This window comes from Lemur catta, chromosome 22, assembly GCF_020740605.2.
Source record: "Lemur catta isolate mLemCat1 chromosome 22, mLemCat1.pri, whole genome shotgun sequence".
NCBI classification, from domain to species: domain Eukaryota; kingdom Metazoa; phylum Chordata; class Mammalia; order Primates; family Lemuridae; genus Lemur; species Lemur catta.
This window is the reverse complement of record NC_059149.1, coordinates 17,267,906-17,295,575: the sequence shown is the minus strand read 5'-3', so window position 1 is coordinate 17,295,575 and position 27,670 is coordinate 17,267,906. Positions and strand designations below refer to the sequence as shown.

The window sequence follows — 27,670 nt, the reverse complement described above, 5'->3', positions numbered from 1 at the left end:
AATATTCATGTTTATTTCTGAAAGTACTCATATTCTGTTATAATAAATGGAATGTTTTTATTAATTTGGAGACACCTATTATAATGTAATTTTGGAACATATGATTGAAAACACGTATTTATATTTAAATGAATCATGAACTCTTGTGAAGCATTATTTAATATTCTCTTTTTCATTAATATCAAAGGACCCAATGAATCAAGTGGTATTTCTTTGAAATTTATTGAAATTATTGAAAAGTCCTACTTCAGGGCATTGTAATAACACTTTTCTATTAATAAAAAATGATAGAAGTAGCAGGATAATTTTGTAAAATCTTCAAGCACCCCATTAAGCACAATTTTCCAAAATATTATTAAATGAGCTAAGAAATGAATAACAGTGATTTTCTTGAAGTGCATTAGTAATTTTAAGTATCTGCTTTAATCAGCATTTCTAGAAACAAAATCTCAAAGTAGGTTGTCAATTACATTAAAACTTCCAATTTCAAATTTATGATTATAATTTCATGGTATTTTATAGTAATGATTGTTATTAAATGTTTCAAATACTTACATATGTCTTCATTTACCAACCTCTGCACATATTGACTGGAAGGCATTTCCATCATTTCCAAAAGTGCCTTTTGGTACAAAACATTTGAATCATGATTGCCCAACTCATTGTTATGTGATTATAGTAGAATAATTATGATTTGTGCTTGTGCCTATAGCATTGGTTGGAGGTGTTATATCACATATTTTCTCTGCTGTCTTTAAACTAAATCCTTTTTAAATTCCATGACTTCATAATACTTTGAGGTGGTTTATAAGTTTTTTATATGATGGATGAAATAGTGATGGCCTTTTTATTTGCCTGAATTCATCTTAGGCAGATTCCAAAGCATAATAGTTAAAATCCCTCAGACTCCAACCTGATATTTACATAGTCAGAATCTCAGGCTGGGAATCCACCTTGAATTCTCCATGGAGTTATTAGGCATTCTCAAATGTGAGAGGCACCAATTTAAGGGCATGGGGGTCATAGTATCACAAATACATGGCATCTCTAAATAACAGAGAGATAAACAGCTGATAATAGGTTAGGGAAGTAAAATTAATTTTTGGTTTAAGAGATTAATTTAGTTTTGCTACTTTCTTTTTTCTTTTTTCCTTTGTTTTTATTCTCCCAAAATTTATGTGCAAGTTCAACTATATAGCTAAGATTGCAAACATTTATCTGATATTAAAACTGGTATCATGGATCCCAACTTTGTGAAAGGTATAAATTCAAATAATGTTAATTTATTTTCATGGGATGTGAATTAGAAAAAAAATCTAGATTAATAATCTATAGACCAACAGGAGACTGAATCAGTGTCACTTCAGAGATGTGTTTATTTAATATATTTTTATCGTAAACTTACAAAGTTTTAGAAGTCTAGCTATATCAGAGAACAAATAGACCAAAGCAAAGACTCTGTTCTCTTAGGATTTATGTTCTGTCTAAAGGATATATGTATGAATAGATTTATAAAACACATTCTTGGTTAGTACATGGGTGTGTTCTTATAATATAGAATTACAGATGACAATTAAGCAGGTATGTACAAAGGAAATATAATTTTAGTGTTCTAGAATAAAGGCGATAGACAAAGAGGTATAACGGGTCTTATCTTTAGGATGCTTAGCAATTTAAAAACTGAGTTAATTCTTTTTTTTTTTTTTCAGACAGAGTCTCACTTTGTTGCCCAGGCTAAAGTGAGTGCCGTGGCGTCAGCCTAGCTCACAGCAACCTCAAACTCCTGGGCTTAAGCGATCCTACCGCATCAGCCTCCCAAGTAGCTGGGTCTACAGGCATGCGCCACCATGCCCAGCTAATTTTTTCTATGTATATTTTTAGTTGGCCAGATAATTTCTTTCTATTTTTAGTAGAGATGGGGTCTTGCTCTTGCTCAGGCTGGTCTCAAACTCCTGACCTCGAGCGATCCACCCGCCTTGGCCTCCCAGAGTGCTCGGATTACAGGTGTGAGCCACCATGCCTGGCCTAAAACTGAGTTAATTCTAAATAATCAACATCGTCAGCATAGATTAGAAAACTACTTCACCTGTAATGCTAACATAATGTCATCCAGTGATCTAAAATATTTTACTGTTTTCCTGAAACTTCCATTTAGCTTATACAAGATTATTATTATTGTACAGGATCTATTATGACAATTCACTTATGATAGGAATCTTAAAAGAAAATAGGGAAGAATCCTTTTTTTTCCAAAGACAGAAGAAAGAAATAAAAGCAACATATATTTGAACTTAGTGAACAGAGTACTAAATATAAATAAGCTTAAAAATAAGGTGGTCTTTGAGGTATGAAAGATGAACTAATCTTGCCTACACAAAATTTGTTCTGAACTTCCTTCAAATAAGCTGCACCTTTTGTGGATTAAAGTAATTGAAATATTAACTAAGAGATCACCAAAGCAATATCATAAAATCTATTTTTGTCTTACTATGTTGCTGCTCTAGTTGTTGATATTGTCTCATGCTACCTTATTTTGAGGCAAGGTATTGATAAGAATAATAAAATTAAAACTTAATGATAAAAATTTGGTCAAAATTTTAATGCCTTTATCTTTATGCAAAACATAACATTTCTTAAAATTTTTAATCTTAAAATTCTGGAGCAAAGTCTGACTTTTATAGTTTATAGTAACAGCTTTACATATAAGTTATAAGTGTTATTTATTTGTTATGGTTTTACTTATCTCACATAATGCATCTGACTAAATGCTACTCACCTAAATAATTCACATCATAAAGTCTTTTATTTGTAGTCCATATCTATCAAGTTGCAGAATGTCAAATACTCTTGAAATTCAACTATTTTATGTTATTTTAAGTTATGTCATCCTTATAGTTGCTACTGAAAATTTTTATATCTTGTAACATGTACATTATTAGTGAAATTTTAATTAATAATATGCAGCATAAGTGTGTATTGAAATACCTTGGCCCTTGTAAGAGATTTCCACCACAGTTAGCTGTAATTTCTGATTAAAATAAATAGCTCAAGAAAATGAGGCAGAGTAAAAGGTTAGGTTACTCATTAAGATGCACACTGTTGTGCAGTTCTTTAAAGTTAATGCAGAGTATGTGTTTTTACCTGATGACTACGTGAATTATTTAAACAGAACAGCTGCAAAAGGCAAGACCTGGCAGCATTTATGCCCAGATTATCTATTTAAATTGGAAATGCAATTCATTTGAATATTTCACCACATTTTTGCATCCATATGAATTAGACATTCACATGTACACATAACCAGCGATCCAAAGGGAAACACACATAATTATAATTGCTGCTGTTTACTGGTTACAAACTATGTGCCAGACTTTTTACTACATGGTTTACATATATTTTCTGTAACCCTTACAAAAATACCTCAGAGTCTTAACTATTGTATGTTTTTTCTACAGAAGAAGAAACTGAATCTTGTTTTTTTCTAATATCACAAAGTTAGAATCTGAGTCCAATTTGTCTGGGAGACGAAAGACCATAGTCATCTTTTCATTACTATTCCTCATTGTGGATTAGAATTTGGTAATGTCATACAACACACATTGTTTTTTTTCTGACAATTGGTATTTTACGTCAATTCTAAGCTCAACACTGGTTTGGTGGGAAGGATGTTCACATAGTTTTCAACAGGAGATGCAGGTCCTTGCCTTTGAGGAGAGTGCAGGACACTCTTACTCAGTGTTTTCTTCCCTTGTGTGTGTCTCCCTCCTGTCAGCTGCCTTCAGCTTTCCTTCTGAGGTATTATATGATGGAAATACTTCCTGGTTCTCCCTCTCTTCCATGACATGGGGATGTTTGGAAGTGTTTGCATGTACTGGAAAGAGAGCACACTTTTAAGAGTGTGTTGAATTAAATGAAACACAGAAATGTGTTTCCTTAATAAGTGATATTGAATGTCATCATATATAATCGTGGAAATATAGCATGCTAATATTAAAATAATAGGTATACATGAAGGAAATATTTAACGAGGATTAACCATGTGCTGGATGTTTTATTAGGTGGTGGCTATATGATAGTCTACAATAACAAATATGTCTCATGCCTTTAGGAAGCTTAGAGTTTGGGGGGTAATTTAGAAATATATTTAATATAATTGCACTTATGTCAGCTTGCACTTTATGTACTATAGGCAGTACAGTGAAGCATCACACCCTCAATCTCCTTGTGGTTATGTCTGTTCTTGGTTTCAGCATAATTAGACATTATATGTAATGAACCAAGCATTTTCTAAACTGAAGTAGACATGACCTTAAGAATTTCTCTAAGTAATTCTAATGTACTTTATATACTAATATATTTTATATATCGTATGGCCAGAAATAATGGTTTCTATCTCAACATTTATGCAAAATCTTTCAAGTTTTCTTTTTAAAAGCACAAATAGAATGTCTAAAGGAGAATCCCTTCAAGCTATGTAAGAGTTGCAAGGTTATTGCTAGGGTAGAACATACTTACGGTCTTTTAATAAATATTAATTAAATATATATTTAATTTGAAAAATAAAACTGAAGAATAGAAAAAAACACATTAGTTGGCTCAATAATCACATTAATTTAATTGTACAATATAGTGGTTTAAAATCTAAATATTCTTTAACTTTTTAACATATTTCTATCTAGAAGCATATTTATTTTGAAGAACTCAGGAACTTTGTTAATATTTTTGTTTTTAAAATTGCTATTGAAATTTCTTTAAAAAAAAGGAAAAACAAGAAAAAGTCAGCCCTAATATTCGGTTTCAATTAACAAACTAAAGATTTCTATTTTTTTAACATTTCCCTTAGACATAGAAGTGTTCAGTTTGAAAAGAAGTGTGCTTGCAATGCACGTTTTAATTCAGACTCTGAAAATTCCTATTTAAAAAAATATTAACTTAGAATTATACAGAATACCCGTGTTATGGTCCTAGAATAGAATTTTGTGCTTATGTGAATGTTTATACATTACAATTCTAGCTGGAGATCCATTTGAGTCATTGAAAATCAGTCTTTTCTTATCCTTTGTTATCTTTTTGTACACATAGTAGTTTGACCTTTCAGAGTTATAAAACTGATATATTCAAAACCTGGATATCAAAGCAGATATCTTCTCGTTACTTCCTTGATTTTACTCTTGTTTATCTCCAGTGAGAGCTCACTTTCAAAGAGTTTTTTTCCTCCCATACATTGTATCATATTTATTATGTGTGTAAATAATTGTTCATATCTGGAAATGGCAAAGCAATATTTTCATACTGGTAATCTGCTTTGCAAATCAGTGTATATCTTCCTATATGCTGTAATATATGCACATTAATATATATCATTTATGTAAGACTAAAAGATGGATGGAATCAAAGTTCTCAACAAGTAATCATTAGTGTATTCAGAAATATGATGGTTAACTTTAACTCCTTTTACTGACATATGAGAGCAGGAGTGTCTTAAATAACAAATATTTTATTAATATAATTAATACAAATTTTTGGATCTGGCATGTTTGTACAAAATAAAAGTTAGACAGTTCTCCCTGTCTCTAGTTCTGACCCCAACAGGCTATCGGCCAGGTGCAGTGGCTCACAGCCACAATCCCTGCACTTTGGGAGGTTGAGGTGGAATGATCACTTGAAGCCAGGAGTTTGAGACTAGCCTAAGCAACATAGAGTGACCCAGCTCTACAAAAATTTTTAAAAACTTAGCCAAATGTGGTGGCGTGTACCTGTAGTCCCACCTACTTGGGAGGCTAAGGTGGGAGGATTGTTTGAGTCCAGGGGTTGAGGTTACAGTGAGCAATGATCAGGCTACTGCACTCCAGCCTGGGCAATAAAGTGAGATGGTGTCTCTAAAATAAATAAATTAATTAATAATAAAAATAACAAAACAGAGGATATAGAAATACTTAATGATATGGCTAATATTCATCTCCAAACTATGTATATATAAGGTTCTTCTAGTCTCATTTATAGCTACTCAGATTGAGAGAGAATAAGAGGTCCTATTCTCTTATATAGCCACATGAGAAAATCTCCAGGAGGAAGTATAATTTGAGAGTCACTATTTTAAGGCTTTATATTATAAGCGCTTATGTATATTTTCTGGTATAAATAAATGCTAAATAAATATATGTCGGTTATTTGAATGAGTGACTAGTTGCTTTTTACTGTCATATCTGTAATCATCAATTTGATAACTTAATTTATTCACTTACTGAGAATCTAGCATAAGCCAAGCACTGAGTTCTGTTTTTTTTTTTTTTTCCCCTAAAACGAAAATAATCCTGGGGTTGAAAACCTAGTTAATAAGAGAAACATTAAAATAAAATGTACACAAAATTATATAATTAAAAATATGTTATCTTGTATGAAGTAATATAAAATGTTTATAAAAGAGATTAAAAGTAAGAATGATTTTGAATAGGGGTCAGGGAAAGTCTCAATTGTGAAATATTTAATCTGAAATCTGAAAAATATTAGTCAGCCAAACACTGAGAGGAAGAATAAAGATCCTCAAGCAGACAGGAGTATGGAAATTTCAAGTAAAACAAGAATACTGGAGTCTAATAAACAAGGTGCCATGGAGGACTAATGAGGTGAGAGTTGTAAGTCTGGTATTATGAAACTTTGGTACCATCTAAATGCAATGTGAAGTTACTGAGGGGTTTTAATAGGGAAGTGATATAAACTGATTTGTATAGAAATAGTCACTCAGGCCACTGTGAAAAAGAATTGAAGAGAAGTAAATTTGGAAGTGTAGGAATGAGAGAGAAGGTGTGTGCAGGTGTTCAGGGGAGAGATGTTGACAACCTGGTAAAGGGTGTGTGGCAGGGGAATGGAAAGTGTTAAGACTAAAGATCTATTTAGTGATGGATTGGACATTGAGACTGGGAGCCATGGGAAAAATGTGTAGAAAACAGCTCCCAAGGGTCCGGTGGTGCTATTTAGGACATTAAGACATATCTGGAAACAGCTGCTTTTGTTTGAATAGATTCTGAGGTCATAAATTTGATTAAACAGTCTATATAGCTGATGTTACAAGTACCAAAGCAGCAAATTCAAGAGTTCCATTTGTGTCCCTCCATTGTGATGATTTGCCTTTCATAGTTTCCCTCATTCCATGATGTCTGAATAGACCCTAAATTGTTTTTCTCAATTTCTACTTCTTATATTTTTTTTTATGTTGTGTCTCTATCCCACATGGGCTATTGAAGTAGAGGAAGTAGTTGGAAAATGTCAAAACGAAATGAATTTTCATTCATTAAAATCAATCCCTAAAATTCAGTCTTCATTTCTTTTCCCCTCATTTATGCATATCACCATTCTGTCTGTAAATAACTATCCTTCCACCTGATGTCTGCTTTGACACCTTCATTTAAAACAAAATAAATATGAGAAAACTGAGAACACAAAATTAACGGCTCCTTCTTTCTCAACAATCAGAATTCAGTGACTACTTTCAAGTGTATTTAGGTGCTTTGAGAACTACTTTGGAAAGAATGGACAGGGTCACCATTTTGAAAGTCTCTGCTTGATCTAGGGAAACATATGCAAGGGGAAAAAATGCACCAGCTAGAACTTTTCAGAATGATTTTTCAGAAACAAGTGGACATTTTCTCATTCTTGATGAGAATCTTTCTCCGTTTTTGACGTTGAAACAATATTTTATCTGATTAGGAGAATTAGCATATAAATATGTGGGAATCACATTTTATATATTAATATAATATACCCATGTTGTGATATAGTGATATAATGCCTCTTTGATTTATATTTATAATCTAATGTTAATTAATATTTTTGACACTTAAAAGAGATGTTATATGATAGGTGGAGACATGAAACTAGTTATATGGAGAACTTGTCCTAATCCTGAATTCACCACTGTATGTAGCTGGATAATGTTAGGCAGCCATCTTAAATTTTCTGAATCTTGATGTTATTATCTCTATAATATGACAGACAATATGTTAAAAGTTTAGTTTTTCAATTTGTTATGGTAAATGATTAAGAAATGTTACATATATACATAGCATATAGAGATGGTCTTATTTATGTTCATCTTATAGGTCACATTCATTCAACAATTTGTTTTTTCAGTGCCCGCTATATTCCAGGTACTGGTAAGTAATTTTAGTAATCTGTGCTATGGGCAAAAAATGAAAGAAAAAAAACTTGCTAAGAGAGTGACTGGCATGGGATGAAAGGGGGATTCAATTCAGATTGGGTGATCAAGGAGGCATCTGTGAGATGGAGAACCGAGTCCTACTTTGGAAGAAAGAACCAGTTTTGCAAAGACATACAGGCAGAGAGAAGTACCGAGATTGAGGTAAAACTTGATCTACAGAGGGCATAACCTTGATACGTTCAAAAAGCACAAGGAAGATGAGGAAGCTGTAGCTTATTTAGCAAGGGGTAGGTTTGTAGGAGATGAGATGATGCATATATCTGATAGGTAATTTGCCATGACTTAACAAACAGCCATTCACATGAAAGTAAATAACTATGACAATGGTGAGCTAACTAGGTTGCTCAATGCAAACTTGCTTGCCATCCCCATTAAAAAATACCTGCTTAACTCCCATAGAAAAGAAAAACCTTACTGAAACACAAGAGATTAGGATATTATTCTAATATTAATACTGAAATATTCTAATGTATTTAAAAACAACATGTAGGCCAACTTTAATATTTTACTATTTTAAGTAACAAATTACCTGACATACATCACAGCTGTGCAGTAAAATATAGTTGAAAATTGAATGATTGAAAATCAGTAATTTTAAGGCTTTGATGTGGTCACATAATCAGAATCTCAGAGCAGAATTATTTCAGCGTTACCATCACATTTAATTCTATACTTCATCTGTTTTTTAAATGTACAAATCAGCCACAATGTAGGCAAGGTGATCCTTGACATAAGGCTGTATTAGAAGCAGATTGGTCTGTCTGCCACATTTAATATCCTGTTGAGGAGACTATGTCACTTAAATAACCAATGATGTGCTCATTAAGGTATAATAAAAACAATTCATGAGTCAAGAAGAAACTTTTTTCTTCATCTGATGGTATTGAATTTTCTGAGTGCATTTTAGTTTAAATCCTAATGGAATATGCATGAGAAAAATAATAGTGAGGAGGCGATATAAAGGAAAAATCACTCACATCATAGCCTTAAAATAGTGAAATAACTTAAAAAGCTTACCTATTCCGCTAAACTACATTTTATCCATTGGCCTCCAGTAAAAAAAACGGAATTGGTGTCATGTATTTCAGCAGAGGAAATTTACCATGGTGAACTTGGTAAAGGACTGTCAATCATGAAGAACAGGCGCCCTGGCCAGATCTGCAGCCAGAGGCTTATTTAAAGCCACTGCCAGAAGAGCCATATGGACTGAGAAGCAGCAGCAAATACACTCACTTTTCCTTTCCTCTTGCTCCCCAGTCTCACGTCAGTGCCTTCCATTGGCCAGAACTAGCTGGAAACGGGTGGGAATTGAAACCTAGACAATGTAGTTTTCAGGTTTCAGCTCCTTAAGATTAGATCAGAGCAGGGTAAAATCCAGGCATGGATCTAAGAGCAAATAGGAACACAAGTGGCATGGATGTCAGCAGCCTTAGGGAAAGAACTATGCTGAGAATCTGTTTCCTTTTATAATCACAGTCAAATATCCTCGTGAATTTTCAATGGTGCCAAAGACGAAAGATCCTTTCTGACTCTTAAAGAAAAATCATAAAACATCTAATTTGAAATGACAACCTAAAGTCTGAATTTCCTCACCTAATTTAAAAATCTAAATGTCATTTTAATCATTTATCATTATTTCTGAGTATAAAAAGAAATTCTAAGATTATTTGAATCACCTTCTTTCTCTTCCACTTCTCCAAATGCTCATAAATGCTCAGGTAGTCTAAAATACAGTCTCCTTTTAATAGGATATGTTGTGATTACATTAAGTTTCATACTTCATAAGAATGGACATTTTCTTAGCATTTATTAGGCAATTTCTTTAGTATTATGTAATGCTAAAGATTTTCTAGCACAGTTTTACACAAAATGAACATTGGGGAAGTTTTATGTGATTTAAAAAAAAGTAAATTGCACTAGATAAATGTAGATAAATGGGTGTTTACAGCTCAGTCTAAGCGTGATGATTGTTATCACGTGAGAATGAAATTTAAAATTGAGCGAAAGATAATGCATCTCTTCCTCTGGCATCCTCCTCCTCTAATCTCATATTGCCTACTCTCTTTTTTTCATGATACTCAGGTACATTATTTATTTGTCTCCCCCATCCATCTTCTCTGTTTCCTTCTGTGTTCTTCCTTTCTGAACTTTATGCATGCTACATACATATATAGGGGGCAGAATGCTCTTTCAAATTCCTATCAAAATATTTCTCCCAATTGAAACCTATACTTTCTTGGATATCTCTGATGATTTTAAAGCTCTGAGGATTAAAAGTATGTAATCAACAGGCTTTTATCTCCAGTTATAAAAGCCTTTAAATATATAGTTTATATGAATATTGCATGTATACGTTTTCTTAGACTTGAGTAAGGCATAGACTTTTAGGAGAAAAAAAGGAAATTGTTCTTCTGAACTCCCAGGAGTATAAACATAACATTTTGAGAAATATTGACTTATGAAACTAAGTTTTGCCATCAACACTAAAAAAAATAAATAAATCACAATTGTGATTTATCACTTCAAAGACAATTCTGTTTTACAACTGGAAATATATGTTTTGTTTTGTTTTTCCTACGGCTGTCATTGACAGGCTAGTAGAATTACAAAGAAAGTGATTGCAGAAATTCTCAGACCCAAAGGATGTGCTGCTACTCTCTCTCTCTGTCTCCCTCTCTCCCTTCCTCATTAGTATATGAATATACCCTGTACTTAAAAAAAGGAGAAACTTTTCAAAAGATCTGTTTCTTTTAACCTATGTTGCTTCTAACCTGTTTAAAAAAATAAAACAATATGAGAAGAAAATCAACATATTTTATAAGTTATGAAGCATGTATTAATACTATGAACTTCATGTTTTATTGCTATGATGAATAATTCAAAGAAAGATAAGAAATAGTATATGCTGTTGCATTAGCATGGGCAAAATAATCTGGGAAAGTTAAATGTTTGAGGTGTGAATCAGGCTGTATCTTGAATGATTTGGATAGGTGGTGTAGAAGGAAGACTATGCCAGGACCATTAACAGCAGAGAGAAATCAGTACATAAGATGAAACTGACCAGCTTATGGTAAATTATTATTGGTTTTCAAACAATGTTCCACTGACTGTCAGGATTTCAAATATTCTGCAAATGTATGCTTAGATTTTCATTGTTTGAAACATATTTAGCATAACAAAACAGAAATACAATTGCCACACCTATTTGATTACATAAATTAATTTGAATTCTTTGAAGATCCACAAACAAATTAACTCATGTTGCCAGTCTAATTGTTGAATACAGTTTTTTTTTTATCTCTGTACATGTATTTTACTTTTCTATTTAAAAATGGTATTGATTAGTAAGTTGTAGCTTTGCATTTTTAAAAATATAGGCCTAGGAATGAGCCCTCATAAAAATTATATTAGATGGTGGTACAAACATGAAATTTTAATTAAGGCATGCAAGTTTGTATATTCAGTATGTGGTCTGGTCACATAATAACATAAATTTTATAAAGCAAATGATCATAATAATTTAAATAATGTTTTTGTCACATTATAGATAATTTTTTCTTGGAATGAAAGACCCAGTATGATCCAGAAATGAACTCTGATTTACAAATCATCTAAGCAATCATAATCACAGATTATAAGAAATAATAATTATTATACAATAATCTCAACCAAAAGGGCATTCAAAGAAGTCATAACTAGAAAATAATCCAATGAAGCTTTTCTTAGACAAGATTTTAAATAATTCTGAAATGCTATTCTATCAGCAAAAGCAGTGGGAGTGCAGCATTCTTCTCATATCTCAAAACAGTAATGATCAGGTCCATTTTCTGAACCTGACAGGTCTGGGAGATTTGTACCTTAGAAAAGGAAATGTTCCTCTTAGAAGAAGTAATTAATAAGTGCAAGTAATAAGCTGAGTTTTATAGAAACAAATATCCACATTAGGATTTAAATCTATTTATTTCAAGGAGAATTTACACATGTTGATATGAAGTTCAGTAATTGATGGCCAAAGGCATGTACTAAATGGCCACTAAAGGGCGGTAATAGTGAAAGTCCACATCTAGGAGGAAAAGATGCTTGAGCAGCACAGAACTATCAATAATCAGGGTCTCTTAAAGGTACAACTTTATGTAATTCAAGCAACAATGCTAAGGGATAGTTAACATTATTCTCATTTTAAAGCTAGAAAATTGAGTTTTAGAATGCCCAAATAGCTTGTCCACTTTGCAAAAGCTGAGAGAAGCGTCTAGGCTGTTAGCTGAATTCGGGTCAGTCTGGCAGACAAAGCTCCCATCCTTCACTTTAACTCTATTGTTTTTCCAGTCAGGGGAAATCTAGACTATTTGATGTCAATTGAAGGTCACAAAAAGCTTTCACTTGAGTTGATGGTTTGAACCATTAAATTAAATAGACACTCTTAGAGGAAGATAATTCTTTAGTTCAAGAGAATTTCTCAGATTCTCTAGCTGCCTGTTATAAGAGGAATGAAATGCAAGGTGAGGGTGTTTTGATGAAAGAAGAAGAAAGAAGTGTCCAGGGCTCTACTCACAGTTGACAATCTTAGATGAAGTGCCTTGTGAAAGAACTTTGATGTGCCCCAAGTTAGGGTGAAGATGCTGGTGGCAGAAGCTGAAGGGGATTACTAGTAAGCTTCTATGATGTTTGAGAGATTTCTTTGGATCTCATATAATTTTGTGTGCCCTTCCTACTTAATCACTGGAAGAAATTGTGGGCATGTTCATTAAAGATAGATTTTTACTCATTCTGGCATTAATTGGAGAAATTAATGGTATGTTTTATATGTTGGAATAAAATATTACTTTACTAGTTATTATATGCAATAATATTGCAGGCTTTTTGAATACATACAATGAAACATAGTAATTGCCATCCTTTTCATAAAATTGAACTTAGGCAAAACCACCACAACTTGATTAGAAATATTTTATATTAATGCAAAAAACAGAAAGAAAATAGAAAAAAGGAAAATTATCCCTATAAAGCAATTAATTTCATCATTCTACAATGGTGAATGTCTATAAGATGCAATAATATTTGTATTAATTGGGAATAAGACCTAATTATAAATTGTCTAAATATAATTCTCATTCTTGTTTTTACACCGGAAATGTTATATTCTAATATTACTAGCTTTTACTATCAACTTTAAATCAATTATAAATAGCCTCCCGTATTTCTAACATAATAGGGAGTAAGAAATAAACATCTCTCAAGGTGAAATGAAAAGTCAGCCAAAGTTTTGTACCTCCCAAAAATAGAAAACAGCAAAGCCCAGAGATTTAACCTGGATAGGCGTAGGTAACATTATTCTGATTTTATTTTATTATTTTTTTTATTTCAGCATATTATGGGGGTACAAATGTTTAGGTTATGTATATTGCCCTTGCCCCACCTGAGTATTCTCATTTTAAAGATGAGGAAATTGTGTCCTGTAAACTTCAAATAACTGTGTTTATATTTATTTATAACTGATGTTGGGTCCCTTCCATATGTAACGTTATTTCTTAACAACAACCTGCTAAGGGAGGATAAGTTTGACCATGTTAAATATGAGGGAACTGCTTCACAAAGTGCTAATGCAAAGTTCAATTGATGAAAGCCAGAACTTTCTGCAATAAGCCAATCTGTTCCTCTGTCTTCCTTCAAATAACACAATATCACTATTTAATACCTTCCAGATGTGCCTTAGTGTTGTGATTTGCCTTGGGCATGGGAGAAATGACAGGGTGGCCAGAGTCAACCTAAATCTTACCATCTTGTAACACCACTGACCTGAGCTCAAAAATAACCCTCTCGGTACACTGGCCATGAAAATTGCTCTTAGAAAAATCCTGAGAGATTTGAAGAAGACATTTAACAGTCAGTCCTTATATTAGCTGCCAGGTTCTGTAGATGCAATATTGAGTAGAATGGTGGCGGGGGGGGGGGGGGGTGCTATTTTGTCTATATCCACGAGCTCCAAGAGCCTAGTAAAGAGGAATTTTTTTCAATGTGTATATATTTAGTATTGGATGAACGAGTAAATGTGACTATATTAGGAGACAGAGGGAATAGATAACATTGCAAAGTCTTCCAAGACTAACTGGTCTAATTCTCACCATTTTCCATGAAGATTTGGTATCAGCCAGGGATTTCATCTGAATTATTGTTCAGTTATCACTCCCTTTTCCTTGGGGATTGTCAAGGATTAGACGCAGCAATAGGAAATCAGAGCAATAAAGGGAAACGTTACAAGAATTTCCACTTTTCTGATTCAGAAAATATGTTCATTTGAAGTCTTCACACTAAATTGAAAACATATTGTCCAGGAACTAAAAGAAGCAGAGCGTTAAAGTTATTTGTCAACGATTTAGGTAATCTTTCCAGCTAGACCCCAAGAGTAATGGAGAGAATATTGGCAAGGAACATACAATGGCAGGGTTAAGAATTGCCACAAAAAGGAGGAAAATAACAACCATTTCCTAGTCTTACCTTTAAAAACTGTTTTTTTTTTTTACTATTGACACCAAAATTTTTTCTTATGTACATTGGCTATTTCGATTAATTTTTCTGTGAATCTCCTTTCTTCTCTTTCATTCTCTGCCTTCTTCTCCTTTTTTTCTCTCTTTCTTCATCTCCTTTTCCCTCTCTCCAACAATTATTGAGATTGCTGAGAGTTTTAAATCACCTCTACTCCCTCAACCAGTGCCAGAACTTTGGAAATAATGATAAAAATAGCCTTAAGTGCTTTATTTTATAATTAGTATCATTAATTCTACACATTTGCCTTTTTTCCTGAATATTTTTTAGTTAAAAAATGAAATTGTTGTTGAAATAACTGTTCTAAACTTCTACTAGAATAAAACATATATTCAAAACATTTTCAGGCTTCAGAGGTTTTTGGTAATTACTCTTTCATATTGTCTCACATTACATTATGAGAATGAGATTTTATACATATATTTCTTGCCTATAAATAGTTTCCCTAGCCCATTTTGATAATAATAAGCTGTTATTGTTCCTTGAAGTTATATATGTAAGGTTAATTAGAGCACAAGCTATTTTTACAAAGTGTATTAACATCTAGGAGACAAACTATTTGTGTAATTCTATGATTCACACAATTTGCTAACTGATTAATGAGAAGGTTAAACCCATGTATTCATTGCTTCATTATAATGTGTTTTATCCCAGAAAAAAATAGTCATAATATGTAAGATACCATTTTGGAGTTCTATATGCATAGCTCTGACGTCCATTTTGATGCTTTCATCTTTTTATATATTTCTTTAAAAATTTAAAATGCTATAATCCTGTAAATCCATTTCTTAGGGAAGTAATACTGTCGGGTTATGATGAGACTTATATTTTGTAATCCTCAGTAATAAAACACACTAAATCCCTAAATGGGTAGTGTGATTCTAACTAAATCCATAAACATGTATCTGATAATTTATATCATTAATAAATTACAAAAAATGTGATTTACTAATGAACAGAAGGTTCATCTCTTATTTTTGGTTAACCACAATAGAATGGCCCTCATTGTTAAAAAGCAATCATACTGAATCTTAGTTTGCTTATTATTTTATAAAACAGTCGTGGAGTATTTCTTTCCTCTTACATATATACAAGTGTATTAGAATTTGATTTATCCTTAACTGTGAAAAGAAGTTTATTTTCCAATGGTAAGTCAACTTAATGGGAAAGAAATTATCCTGACATTAATTTCATTGCTTCTGCCATGTTGTAAATTTACATTTCTAGTACAGCAGAATTTTCTAAAGTAATCACTGAATCATGGGCAAGTGCCAATTTATGGATTGATAATATGTTCACGGTAAAGGTTGGCCGGGTATTGACTTCATGGCTATTTTCTTTTATGCTCAAGAAAATATGTCTTATTGTCAGTGGGGAAAATTGAGCTAGCATTTAGCTTGTTAGTCATTGTTTGAAGAGCACAGTGGCTGACTGATAAAATTTTCAGGTTAGCAAGGAGTGAATTCTAGCTCCTCCACTTTATACTGTGTGAACTGGGTATGCTCCTCATTTTTCCCTTAGCTTCAATTTTCTCAACTGCAAATTAGGGGTAATAATAGTACCTATTTGCTAGAATTGTGAAAATTGAATAAGATAATATTAATAAATATAAAGTGACCCATAATCAACACTCAATGTATTTGACATTTTATGCCTCTTATTCTTCTACTTCCCAGGGCAAATTGATGTTGATTAAGTAGTTGTTATTATGTAGAGGTAGCAAGTATTTCTTGTCCTGTACCTTAACATGTTTTGATACTTTCTGATGTATTTCATGCAGTTCAAATGTGAAGTATATAGTTCTGTATATTGCAATGGCATTCTCTTTAAGAGACAAAATGAGATATTTGAAACAATACTGAGTATTGTCAATGTTATAATTATTGTTACTACAAATGTTTTTATTTTGCAAAGAACTTTCAGTCATAGAATCTCAGACACTTCTATGTTATTTTAAGGATATAAATATTTGAGACTTTTAGTGCACTGAGATTCTTTGCTAGTAAGTGGCCAAACTACTGCTGACATACTTGCATACATTCTAGAATACATTCTTTACATTCTAGCATACATTCTAGCATATGTGCTCAAACATTGACGGGACTTGTTATATGATTTAGTATTATTTTCAAATGTTTGTGATTTTTGTATTGTTTTAATACTTTCTAAATATATTAACATGCCAAGGTGTGTATAGGTCCCTGATGTTTTATTCATTTTAAAGTTACTTTTTTTTTTTACAATTTGGTATTTCATTGAATTTTACATAAAACACGTTAATTCAGTTATAAATAATTTTATTGCTTCTGATTCATAACATCTGTTAGCATAATATTTTACTCTTGTATTTCTGAATGCTTTTCTCAGATTTATCATTCAATGTTTTAAAAAATTGGCATATTTATGCCAAGATTATATTTATTATAAAATCTTTAATATTTTATTTCTATAAGTTTGCTATCTATAAAGTATCAAAAGTACTATATGTTTAAAATACAACCTGATATTTTATTTTATCATGGGGTAGGACTGATTCTAAGGGAATTTTCCATTGGGGAAATAAAACACCAGAACAAAGCTTAAATAAATTAGTAAAATATGATATAGTATTCGGGCTTTATTAGTAGAAATATGAAATTTAATTAACAAATAACAGTAATTTAACATTTGTAAAAATATGCTTTTTTAACTCATCACGGTCTGCTTTGTATCATATATGATGTAGCTTTCTGTGGTTTTCCTTTTTTTTTTTCTTTTTAAAGGGTCTCTCTCTGTCACCCAGGCTAGAGTGCAGTAGTGTCATCATAGCTCACTGCAACCTCAAATTTCTGGGCTCAAACAATCCTCCTGCCTCAGTCTCTCAAATAGCTGGGACTACAGGAGCATGCCACCAAGCTCAGCTAATTTTTCTATTTATTGTAGAGCCAGGGTCTCGCTCTTGCCCAGGGCTGGTCTTGAGCTCCTGACCTCAAGCAATCCGTCCACCTTGGCCTACCAAAATGCTAGGATTACAGGCGTCAGCCACTACTCCCAGCCTCTGTGGGTTTTTATGTTTATCCTGCTTGGGCATTGTTGAGCTTCTAGAACCTCTAGATTTCTATATTTCAAAAAATGTTGACAAAAATTTTACAATTTTGTTTTTAACTATAATAATTCTTTAATGTACATGGGGAATTAGTTCCAGGACCCCCATCAGGTTTTTAGTTGATATCAGTATCTGTTTAAACCCATCTAGTAATTCTTTTCCTTAGATTATACTTTACTTCTAGAATTTCCATGTTCTTCTTTTTACATTTTATCCACTTCTGTATTGAGAACTCTATTTGTTCCCACCTGATGTCTATATTCCCTTTAAATACATGACCGTATTTATAAAGGTTTTTTTTTTCTTTTTAAGTCTGTGCCTCTTGATTCCATCATCTATGTGAGTTCCGGATCTGGTCTTATTGACTGTTATTTTCAGCTCTCTGTGGGTAACATTTTTCTGCTTCTTCACGTTGATATTAAACCAGACTTTGTGGATATTGTGGATTTTCTGGATTTTATTGTTTTCCTTATCAGAATGTCAAATTTTTTTCAGATTGCCATTGATTTACTTTCAGATCAACTTGATCCTTTCAAGGCTTGTTTGTAGGTTTATTATTATTATTATTATTATTATTATTATTATTATTTGTGTGTTTGTTTTGAGAATATCTATTAATAGAATAGTCGTTTACACTAGACCTATCATCTCCCTACTCTAAAGTATGCCTGTTTAGGGTCTGTACTGACCATATGTTGTCTAACATCTCTCCATTCTGGTTGATGTCTCTAATGTCTACCAGCTCTCTGTGATTTTTCGTAACTGTTCAGTATATAGCTCCCTGGAAGTTTTTCTTTCTCTGGAAATAGTAATTTGACTGGCTTCAGGAGCCTTGTACTACAAATGTACAGGCTGGTATTTAGTCAAAAACTCAGGACGATACCTATGATGATTCCTGGACCTTCTCTGTTGTCTATTGTTTCATATTTTTATAAGTTTTCCTAGAAATATTGTTTATGGCTGTCCCTTTGTCATGGTCAGAAGACACCTCTGTCAGTTGATTTTTTCAATGACTTTTAAAACTTTTAATTTTTATTCTCTTTAATGTTTCTTAATCTGTGTTGTTAATTATCAATTTCTATCTTTATTATTTCTTGTCTTTCTATTTCTTTGAGCTTTTAGTGCTTTATTTTTCAACATACTGTATCAGCTCCTAGCTCATGAATGTTGTTGTTTTTTTGTGGAACTTGAATGGATTAAGTTAGAAGGAATTATCTATGTTAAGAAAGGACTATCCCTTCAATGTTTAGTCTCCCATTTAATAAGCAGTGGAGGTAAGGATTTAAACCAGAATGTCTAACTCTGTACTTGCTTGGCTCCTTCATATTGCTGGGATCAATCTTGGAAGCACGATTTTAGTGGCTGCACAATCAAGGTCTTACAGAGTATAAGAACATTTTTCAGAACTCAACATTCTTCCACTAACTCAGCTAACTTGTCATCCTCTCAGGAGTAGGATTGTGTTGCTTTCTATTAATACTGTAGCGTCCTGCCAGTGTGGTTATCTGGCAAGTCTCTGCCACTCCTTTTCAACTCCTGCTGTCTTTATTCTCTCAGATTTCTCTCTTTATCATTTCTGCTGGCTCATTGCTTCCATTTCATTATGGATTTTGCTTCTTGTTGTCTGTCTCCATATCTTTCTGCTTTTTACAACCTTACCCTCTGTTAACTATCTTTATATGCATTGAATTCAAACTCCCTAATAGAAAGTATTTTATTGGATTAAAAATTCATGATTCAGGATTAATTAACCCTAATCAATAGAATTCTTGAGGTAGTCTAACATACAAGACTCTGGAACAGTATACATTTCTGTTATTGAATCTATAAAGGACCTTTGGTTACTGACACACTGATGCTCCTCAAAGGAAGATGGGATTACTTCCCGATAAACCCATCATAAATTGAAAATATTGTAAATTGAAAATGCATTTAAATATACCTAACCTACCAAATACCATAACTTAGCCTAGTCTTCCCTAAATGTACTGAGCATACTTACATTAGCCTAGAATAGGGCAAAATCATCTCGCAGCACAGCACACTGTGTAGTATCAGTTGCCTGCAGTTGTGGTCACGTGATTACATGGCTGACTGGGAGCTGTGGCTCGCTACCCCTGCCCAGCATCACGAGAGAGTATCATACTGCATATTGCTAGCCCAGGAAGAGATAATAATTCAAAATTTGAAGTACTATTTCTACTGAGTGTGTATCACTTTTGCACCATCTTAAAGTAAAAAAATTGTGTGACACCATTGTAAGGAGGGGCCGTCTATATACAATTACCTAGACACCTCTCAGACCTTCTCAAATATCAAAATACAGAAGATCTGACACTGGACTCAGGAAATTTATTGTTTTTCACTCTTGTATTTAACAAGTAAAAACCTTGCCTCCTTCCGTGGACACTCCCTCAACTAGATACACTGAATATGCAATACGTTGTCTGATTAACCCAGGAGTTCCAAAGAGAGTCTTTTAATTAATAATTCCTATTAATGACCTTCAGCCCTTTCATTTTGCAGCTTTCACACGATTTTGCAGTATTCAATGGTTTCCAAAAGTCTTTGTTATCTTATTTTATCTTTTTATCTCTGCCAAGTAGAATGACCATACATTATTATTGAATTTTACAAATTAAGAAGTTAAATCTCAGATTAAGTGACTTTACCAAGATCTTAAAATAATGTATCTAGAGATTCAGAAAGTCTTCATCTAAACCAAATAAATGTGCCAGTATTTGCTGAAGAATAAATGAAAGTCTCTGCTTTGTTAGGTTTGTGGACTTTATCTTCACAAGAAAGAGAAATCAGTTTAGCTACTACTGTTGGCATGATTAACAATTAAATTATGAATTCATTTGGAGTTGAGAAATTAGAAAATATAGGCTTTGAATTTTTAACTACAAATAGAAATTTTGTTCTTGTTTTACTGCTGATTGAAAATATAAATTATCTTGCATTCCTGACATAATTAGAGCAAAACATCTGCTTGTGGTACATAAACCAATAAAGTACACAAACACTTTGGGAATGAATAAAAATATGCAATAAAGATTGAAGAGATTTATATAATCACTTAGATGTAATAATAACATATTTGGAATTAAGAATAGTGTTTGGATAAATATCTTATTTGTAGCAATAGAAATGCTAGCTTGCCAAATTCAAATTGAAATACACGTATAGTTTTTGAATATTCTCAGCAAGTATTTGTTATTAGTGTTGAACTACAGAAAACTGCTTAGAAATAAATCCAGATACTTCCAACTCAATTATGTCAACTTTTGAGAAAATAAATTTTATCATTTGATATAGCTTTGTATAAAATTTATGTGGATTCACAAACAAAATATTTAAACATATAAGTGCTAAAAATTGGTCATTAAATAGAAATTATGGGAGGATTTAATGTTTGCTTAGCTTTAGAGGTTTATTGCAAAGCATTTTTTAGAAATTTGAAAAAATATTTTAAGTGCTATAAAGACATGTTTAGGTATACATACATATGTGTAATTACTACATATATTTATTTAACAACTATGCTTATATACTTAGGGATTTGATATTATACGGACACTATATTATAGTTTACTCACTTGGTTTATATTTTATCTTTTCTGGTTGACTCTCATAGTATGTTTATGTATTCTAAGAATGTTATAATGTTAACATATTATAAATATTTGAATATTAATGTTTTGGAATATAATCTCTCTTAAAAGATTATGTTCTTCATTTGAAAGCCTTATTAATTTTTGTTTTATTTTACTAAACTTTCCATAGAAAATATCTTACTGTGTTCACATCTAAATGGTGGCATTATAGGAATCATTTGGTTTTTTAATGCTTGTCTTTATTTTGCATATTTTGTTCAATAAAAGTTATTACTTTAATAATTTAAAATAAGATCATATCTAATAACATTAATCTCAGATTATTTTCTTAAAATCAACATTGCCAAATTAGTCATTAGTAATAATAATTGACAATAAATTAATATTTATGGAGTGTTTCCCTTTTTTAAGCACAATGTTAGGCACTAGAATCACAAGTTTGACTTACTGTTTATTGAGAAAACAGGCAAATCATAAGATAAGTACAATACAATAAAAGATACACACTTTGTAAGTATATGCAGAATGTTACTTCGACTAAAAACAAAGACAGACACACAGTGGAAATAGTGATGTTTAAGTTAATAACTGAAAATGAAGTAGGAGACAGTAAAATTGTTGAAAGAATGAATTTCCAGGCCCAGGGTTTATTTATGAGAAATAGTTTCAGGAAAATCCAGACTTTCTTCAAATAATGTCTACAAGTCCAGAAAGGTAGCTCATAGAATAGCAGTAGTTGCGGGGTAAATTTCTAAAAAATAGATAAAGCTAAAGATAGAAACAAAATCAAAGTCAGCTGATTTTTTTTATCATCCTCATGACAATGGAGAACATTTAAGTATTTTAAACAGAATTTTAAAATGAACAGATTTTTGGCTAATCATTACAGAATAAATTGCAGAAAGCTGGACACGGAAGACCAGTTAGAAAGCTATTATAATACTTTAGGTGATTTTGTCTGTTAGTGAGGGCAGGAAAAAATTAAAGAGAGGTGAAGAATATAGAAGGAACAGCAGAGTGAAAAGAAGACATAAAAGATAAGACCCACAATTGTGAATTGAGAAGTAAGTTGCCTGGTGAAACTATTTACTCAGAGAATGGTTGAAGCAGGCTCAGAATAGGGAAGCCATGTTGAATTGATAATACCTGTTGGGCATCAGAGTGTAGCTGTTTAGTGGACAGGTGGAAGTAGTAGTAGAAGTCTGGGTTCTAAAGAGAGGTATGGGTAGAAGGGAGACAATTGTAAATAAAGTCATGGACCAAGACTGAATCACTAAGTAGGTATATGAAATTCAAAAAGAAGAGGGCCAAGGATAGAATGACAAGGAAATATGACTTTTAAAGATGGGCATAAAATAAGAATAATAATAGCTAATACTTATGTGTTGGTTTCTAAATGCCAGTAAATTTTCCAAGTGGTTTGCTCATAATAACATTCATAATCCTCTCACTAACTCTATGAAGAGGAAAATATTCTTAATGGTATTTTGCAGATGAAGAAACTGAGTCACAGAGTTGAGTAACTTGTCCCATGTCATAGAAATAATACATGTAAGAATAAGATTTCAAACTCATGCTTCAGAACCTTGCACTTCAATACTATTCTCTACTAATTTTGAAGGGCTCATAGAAGTAGGAATGCCTGGAGGAGTTATCCAGAAAAATTATTGGAAAACCAATAGTGAGTGTTTGGCCCAGAAGCCAAATATTTCAAGAGATGCTAGAGATCAAATGTCAAATTATATGCAGAGATCAATTAGGGTAAGGAGCAAGTTATCCACTGGATTAAAATTAAGGCTGTTGGTGAAAGGATGTGTAGTTTAGAGGGAGGAAGCCAGATAGGACTGAGGAGTAGATCGGAAGAGCTGATAAACAAATATCAGTGATATTCTTATATGAACAGGGAAAGAATATACAGGCAGATTATTTTAGGATTTGTTCTAGCTGAGATAAGGAAATTTCCTGGGTTTTAAAGCTTGATCCACTTGTCTTTGGCAATACAAGCTCTGCTGGCTTCTCACCAGGGCCAGAAGACATTTAAGCCTAGTATCTCTCCTACTGCATAATCGCACCAGAAGCACTAGTGAATCCCAGTATGATTTGCACTATGCACCAGGTAATATTCAATTTAGAGTCAGTTGAGACAGAAGAATAACCTTGAACTCTGATTTCTTCTCTTTGCTGTCTCTGCTTAGCTCAAATTTTCTTAGCTTCTATGAAACCCCACACACTTCATTTTTCTCCCTTTCTTTATGCATGTTGTTTCAGTGTTTCTTTGCTTGTCTCTTTTTGCCTTTCCCTCCCAAGACAAGTGTTTTCTTCAAGTTAATCTATTGTCCTTACATTCCACTCTCTTTATACACCATTTCTTTCCTACTTTCCTGAGTCCTCCTTATCCAGTAACTGATATTGATTCCTAGATCAAACAATTAGCTCTAGTCTGAAAATTCCTAAAATTATATTTTCAATTGAGTCCTCACATTTGAGTTCTCTTAATTATGTTATTTCAAATTTACCCTGAAAGATGAATTTTATTCTTAAGTTGAGTGAATTTTACTAAAAAAATAGCTTTCATTAAAGAATACACAATGCAAATAATAAATGCACTATTTGCATTTATAACTATTTTTCTTAAAATCAAGCATCATGCTATGCACTTTATACATGGTATTAATTCAAATAATTATAACAATAAACCTGTTAGGTTTGTCTGTGTAGATGTTCCCTGGTCCCCTGGTTCCCAGTGTCAAGAATGAATCCTGGTACTGAGTCAAGCCGATGACCAAGTGATCACAGACACAGAGCAATTTATATAAAACAGTTTATCACATAAAAGAAAGAATGAAAGTAAGGAAGGAAGCTACACAAAGTGAAAATACATTCCAGAGAGAGTGGAACAGGTCACTCTCCAAGAATGGACAAAGATGCTGGAGGCTGAGCACATGCTACCTTTTATAAGCCACTAGTTTGTCCCACCTTTCCCCTGGCAGGATTGGTTGTCATTTCTTCCTTTGGGGATGATTAACAGATTGGTGTTATATAAGAGGTCACTTGACAGGTTACATAACAGGGTAGGTTATATAACAATTTTCCTTTCTGTGCATGTATCTTTTCCGGAATTCTCCACAAAGCTCCACTGGTGTTATTCTAATTAGATGGTAATGAGCTCTAAGTCAGTTAAAGGTTACTAGGAACTTTTTACCATGTATGTTCTCACCAGGGAAAAGTTGTTAACAGTAATTTGGTTCTTAGCTACAATTCTGTTCCTGATTTCCCCCCTTAGCCACTCCTTGCCACCTGTTTACCCTCCACCAGACCTAACAAACCTACATAAAAGGCACTTTCCATATTTTATATATGTGAAACATGAAACAGAACAACTTGCCCATATTCATATAAAAAGTAGTAAGAGGGTTCTAGAGTTCTTTCCAGCTCTATGTACTTAAATGCTCAAATCCTTAGTTTTTATGCATATTCTCAAGATAAAGCAAAAGCTAAAAGGAGACTTATTTGATTCATAGTCAAGAAATTTGAACAAATTAATCAATTGAATTTAAAAGAATAATATAGAGAAATTAATCATTATATTATTCCATACAAATTCTTATTTTATTGATGTAAATGTAATCTAAAATCCTTTATGTTATCATCTTTCTGTTTGCCTTGTGGTTGCTAAATTCACATCTTGTTTTATTTGAGTTTTGTCATTATTTCTTATATAATTATATATATACTTATAAGCCACCTTTTTCCAGAAAGATTTCAAACACCAGATAAAATGATGAAGCAAGATAAAATTAAACATTTAAAATTGATAATTAAACAATTATGATAGACAGAAAATGAAGGTAAGAGAAGATGAAAATAAGACAGAGGTTTATGCCCAAACTGCAAGCAGAAATTCTCTGTAGTCAAAAAAAATTTTATTAATTTTCTAAAAGTCAGTGCAAAGAAGGAAACATGATAATTTGTATGCATCATGCTGCCTATGGGGTAAAATCAATCAATTGTTCTGAATAAGCGTAACTATAAAATAACAGCAAGGCCTGATTTCCAATACCCATAATACCAGTAATAAAAATATAGCTATTTTTTAGACTTCGTACTTTTATTTCGATAGGCAGACTTACTGGGTTTCAGAGTAATAGCCATTTGTAATTAGGAAAGAGGAAAGTTATACATACCTAAAGAAAATGCCACTACAGAAGTATTTTAACAGCATCAATAGGCAGAGTCAAGATCCATAGCAAAAAGCTAATTGAGAGGACTGACCCTACACATATATACACCTGAACAATGGTTTGTTTTATACAATATAAAGAAAACTCTTCTAAAATATTAGCAGTGAATATTTTAACATACCTATAACCAAATGATCTTAGGCATTAAGCCATTTCAACAAAAGATTTTTAAACTATGTAATAATTGATAATGTTAAAAGTTCCTGGTATATGCTTTCCTTAGGTCATGATCCTTGGGAAATAGATTCTAAAGTATTGCTTTCTGTTCATGAGAATTATTGTGGGGTGTGTTCAATATCAATACCTGTGTGGGAGAGAAAGAAGCAGGTTTGGACAGAGGGAAGAGTTGAATCACCATGCCATTACCACAAAGCCATCAGCTCTTCTGTAGGAAGCCATGGATCTAGAACTCCCCTTCAGAGTGGGCAATCTTGAGGCAAAAGGGCTAAGACTTTGTACCCCTATATGTACCAGTCATTGGGTGTACACTCTCCAAATGGATACCATACCATGTCTTTAGCTTGGGCAATTCCTGGAATGGGACTCAGCTGAGAATCACCAGCCACTGACACTCCTAATAGCAGGGGAAATGAATGGAAATGAATGCTTCAGTCCTAAGGGAATGCTCAGGATATTGTAACATAGTATTCAATACAACTCAAAACTAGAACAGCTGAAAAAGCATAGCTGGGTAAAAAATATATACTGGCTAATTAAGATTATTGGGTATTAGCTAGTTACGCATTTAGAATAGTTTACAAAATGATGGTTTTTGTTTTAGAACAATTCTCTGCATTTTTTTTTTTGCTTAGCATTCATAAGCTAAGATAGAGACTGTAAGGCTATCCATGGTTTACAGTCAAAACGTTGTATTTACAAAATGAAATGTTAATTTGTATTCAATTCTTATGCATAGGCAGGGAGAAGGAATACTTAATCACTGTCAATTTAAAGTAATTTCATTAATAAAGAGATATAAAAAATTATTAGTCTGAATTTTAGTTCCAGCAGAATGACAGAGAAAGATAAGATAAAAAAAAGTATTGTCTTTATCATCTGGAAAAAATAGATAACATGTTTTTTAAAAAGAATTAAATGCATCAAGTCATAAGGGAATAAAGGAAATCCTCAGTAAAGAGACATACAGAGGAAACTGAAAACCAGAGCAGTAAGTCCTTGTGCTGCCTCCTTGACATTTTAACACTCATCAGACAATACAAGATAAGGCTGTGGGTATCCATGAAACAGGAGGTTGGAGCTGACATCACTGCCTAAAGGGAGAGTCCCCTGATATTATTTCAAATGTTATGAAAGAAAATAGTAATTTTTTGATGATTTTTCCTTTAGCATATCATAATACTTCTATTAATATCTTCCTTATGTACAAATGATGGAGAGTTAACTTAAGTGAGAGGACATGGAGTTATATAACTCCATCTTTCTCTACTCCCATGACAAATTTATAAATTATTTTTTGAAATACCTCACAGATATTACTTTTATATTTCCACTCAGATTGCTAACTCCTTGAATATAGAGCCAGACTCTCATGTATTTATTGCTCTATATTGCTGGGTAACCTCATGGCGATGAAACAAAAGTGCTCTGATAAGAAGGATACAGTTGGGAACAAGGGACTAATCATAGTGTAAGAAGGGAAAGGAACCTTTAAGTCTTAAGGTGAACACATTATTGATAATAAGCACTCTATTATAAGTAGCAAAAGGTCAAATATCACCATGACTATTTCTTAGTAACAATAATATAAAACCATGATAGTTTACTTGTAAATCCAATGAGAACCCATTGGTTGTAAAAATTTACCATTAAGGTGAATATTTCAGTTTTAAGTAAATAGTTGAAAATTGCTTTTTACTCAGCGTTTACCCATAACCAAGACACTGATTCTTTGATGAATGAAGTAGGACCTTAGTCAAGGACCTCTTAGTTGTAAGAAACTGAAATA

General features: G+C 32.5%; 1 protein-coding gene across 3 annotated transcripts in view; it reads left to right on the top strand.

Moving 5' to 3' along the window:
* The window catches only part of SGCZ (sarcoglycan zeta), a 229,309-nt gene that overhangs the window by 82,466 nt on the left and 119,173 nt on the right, over window positions 1–27,670 (top strand). The gene's annotated exons all lie outside the window — the stretch shown is intronic.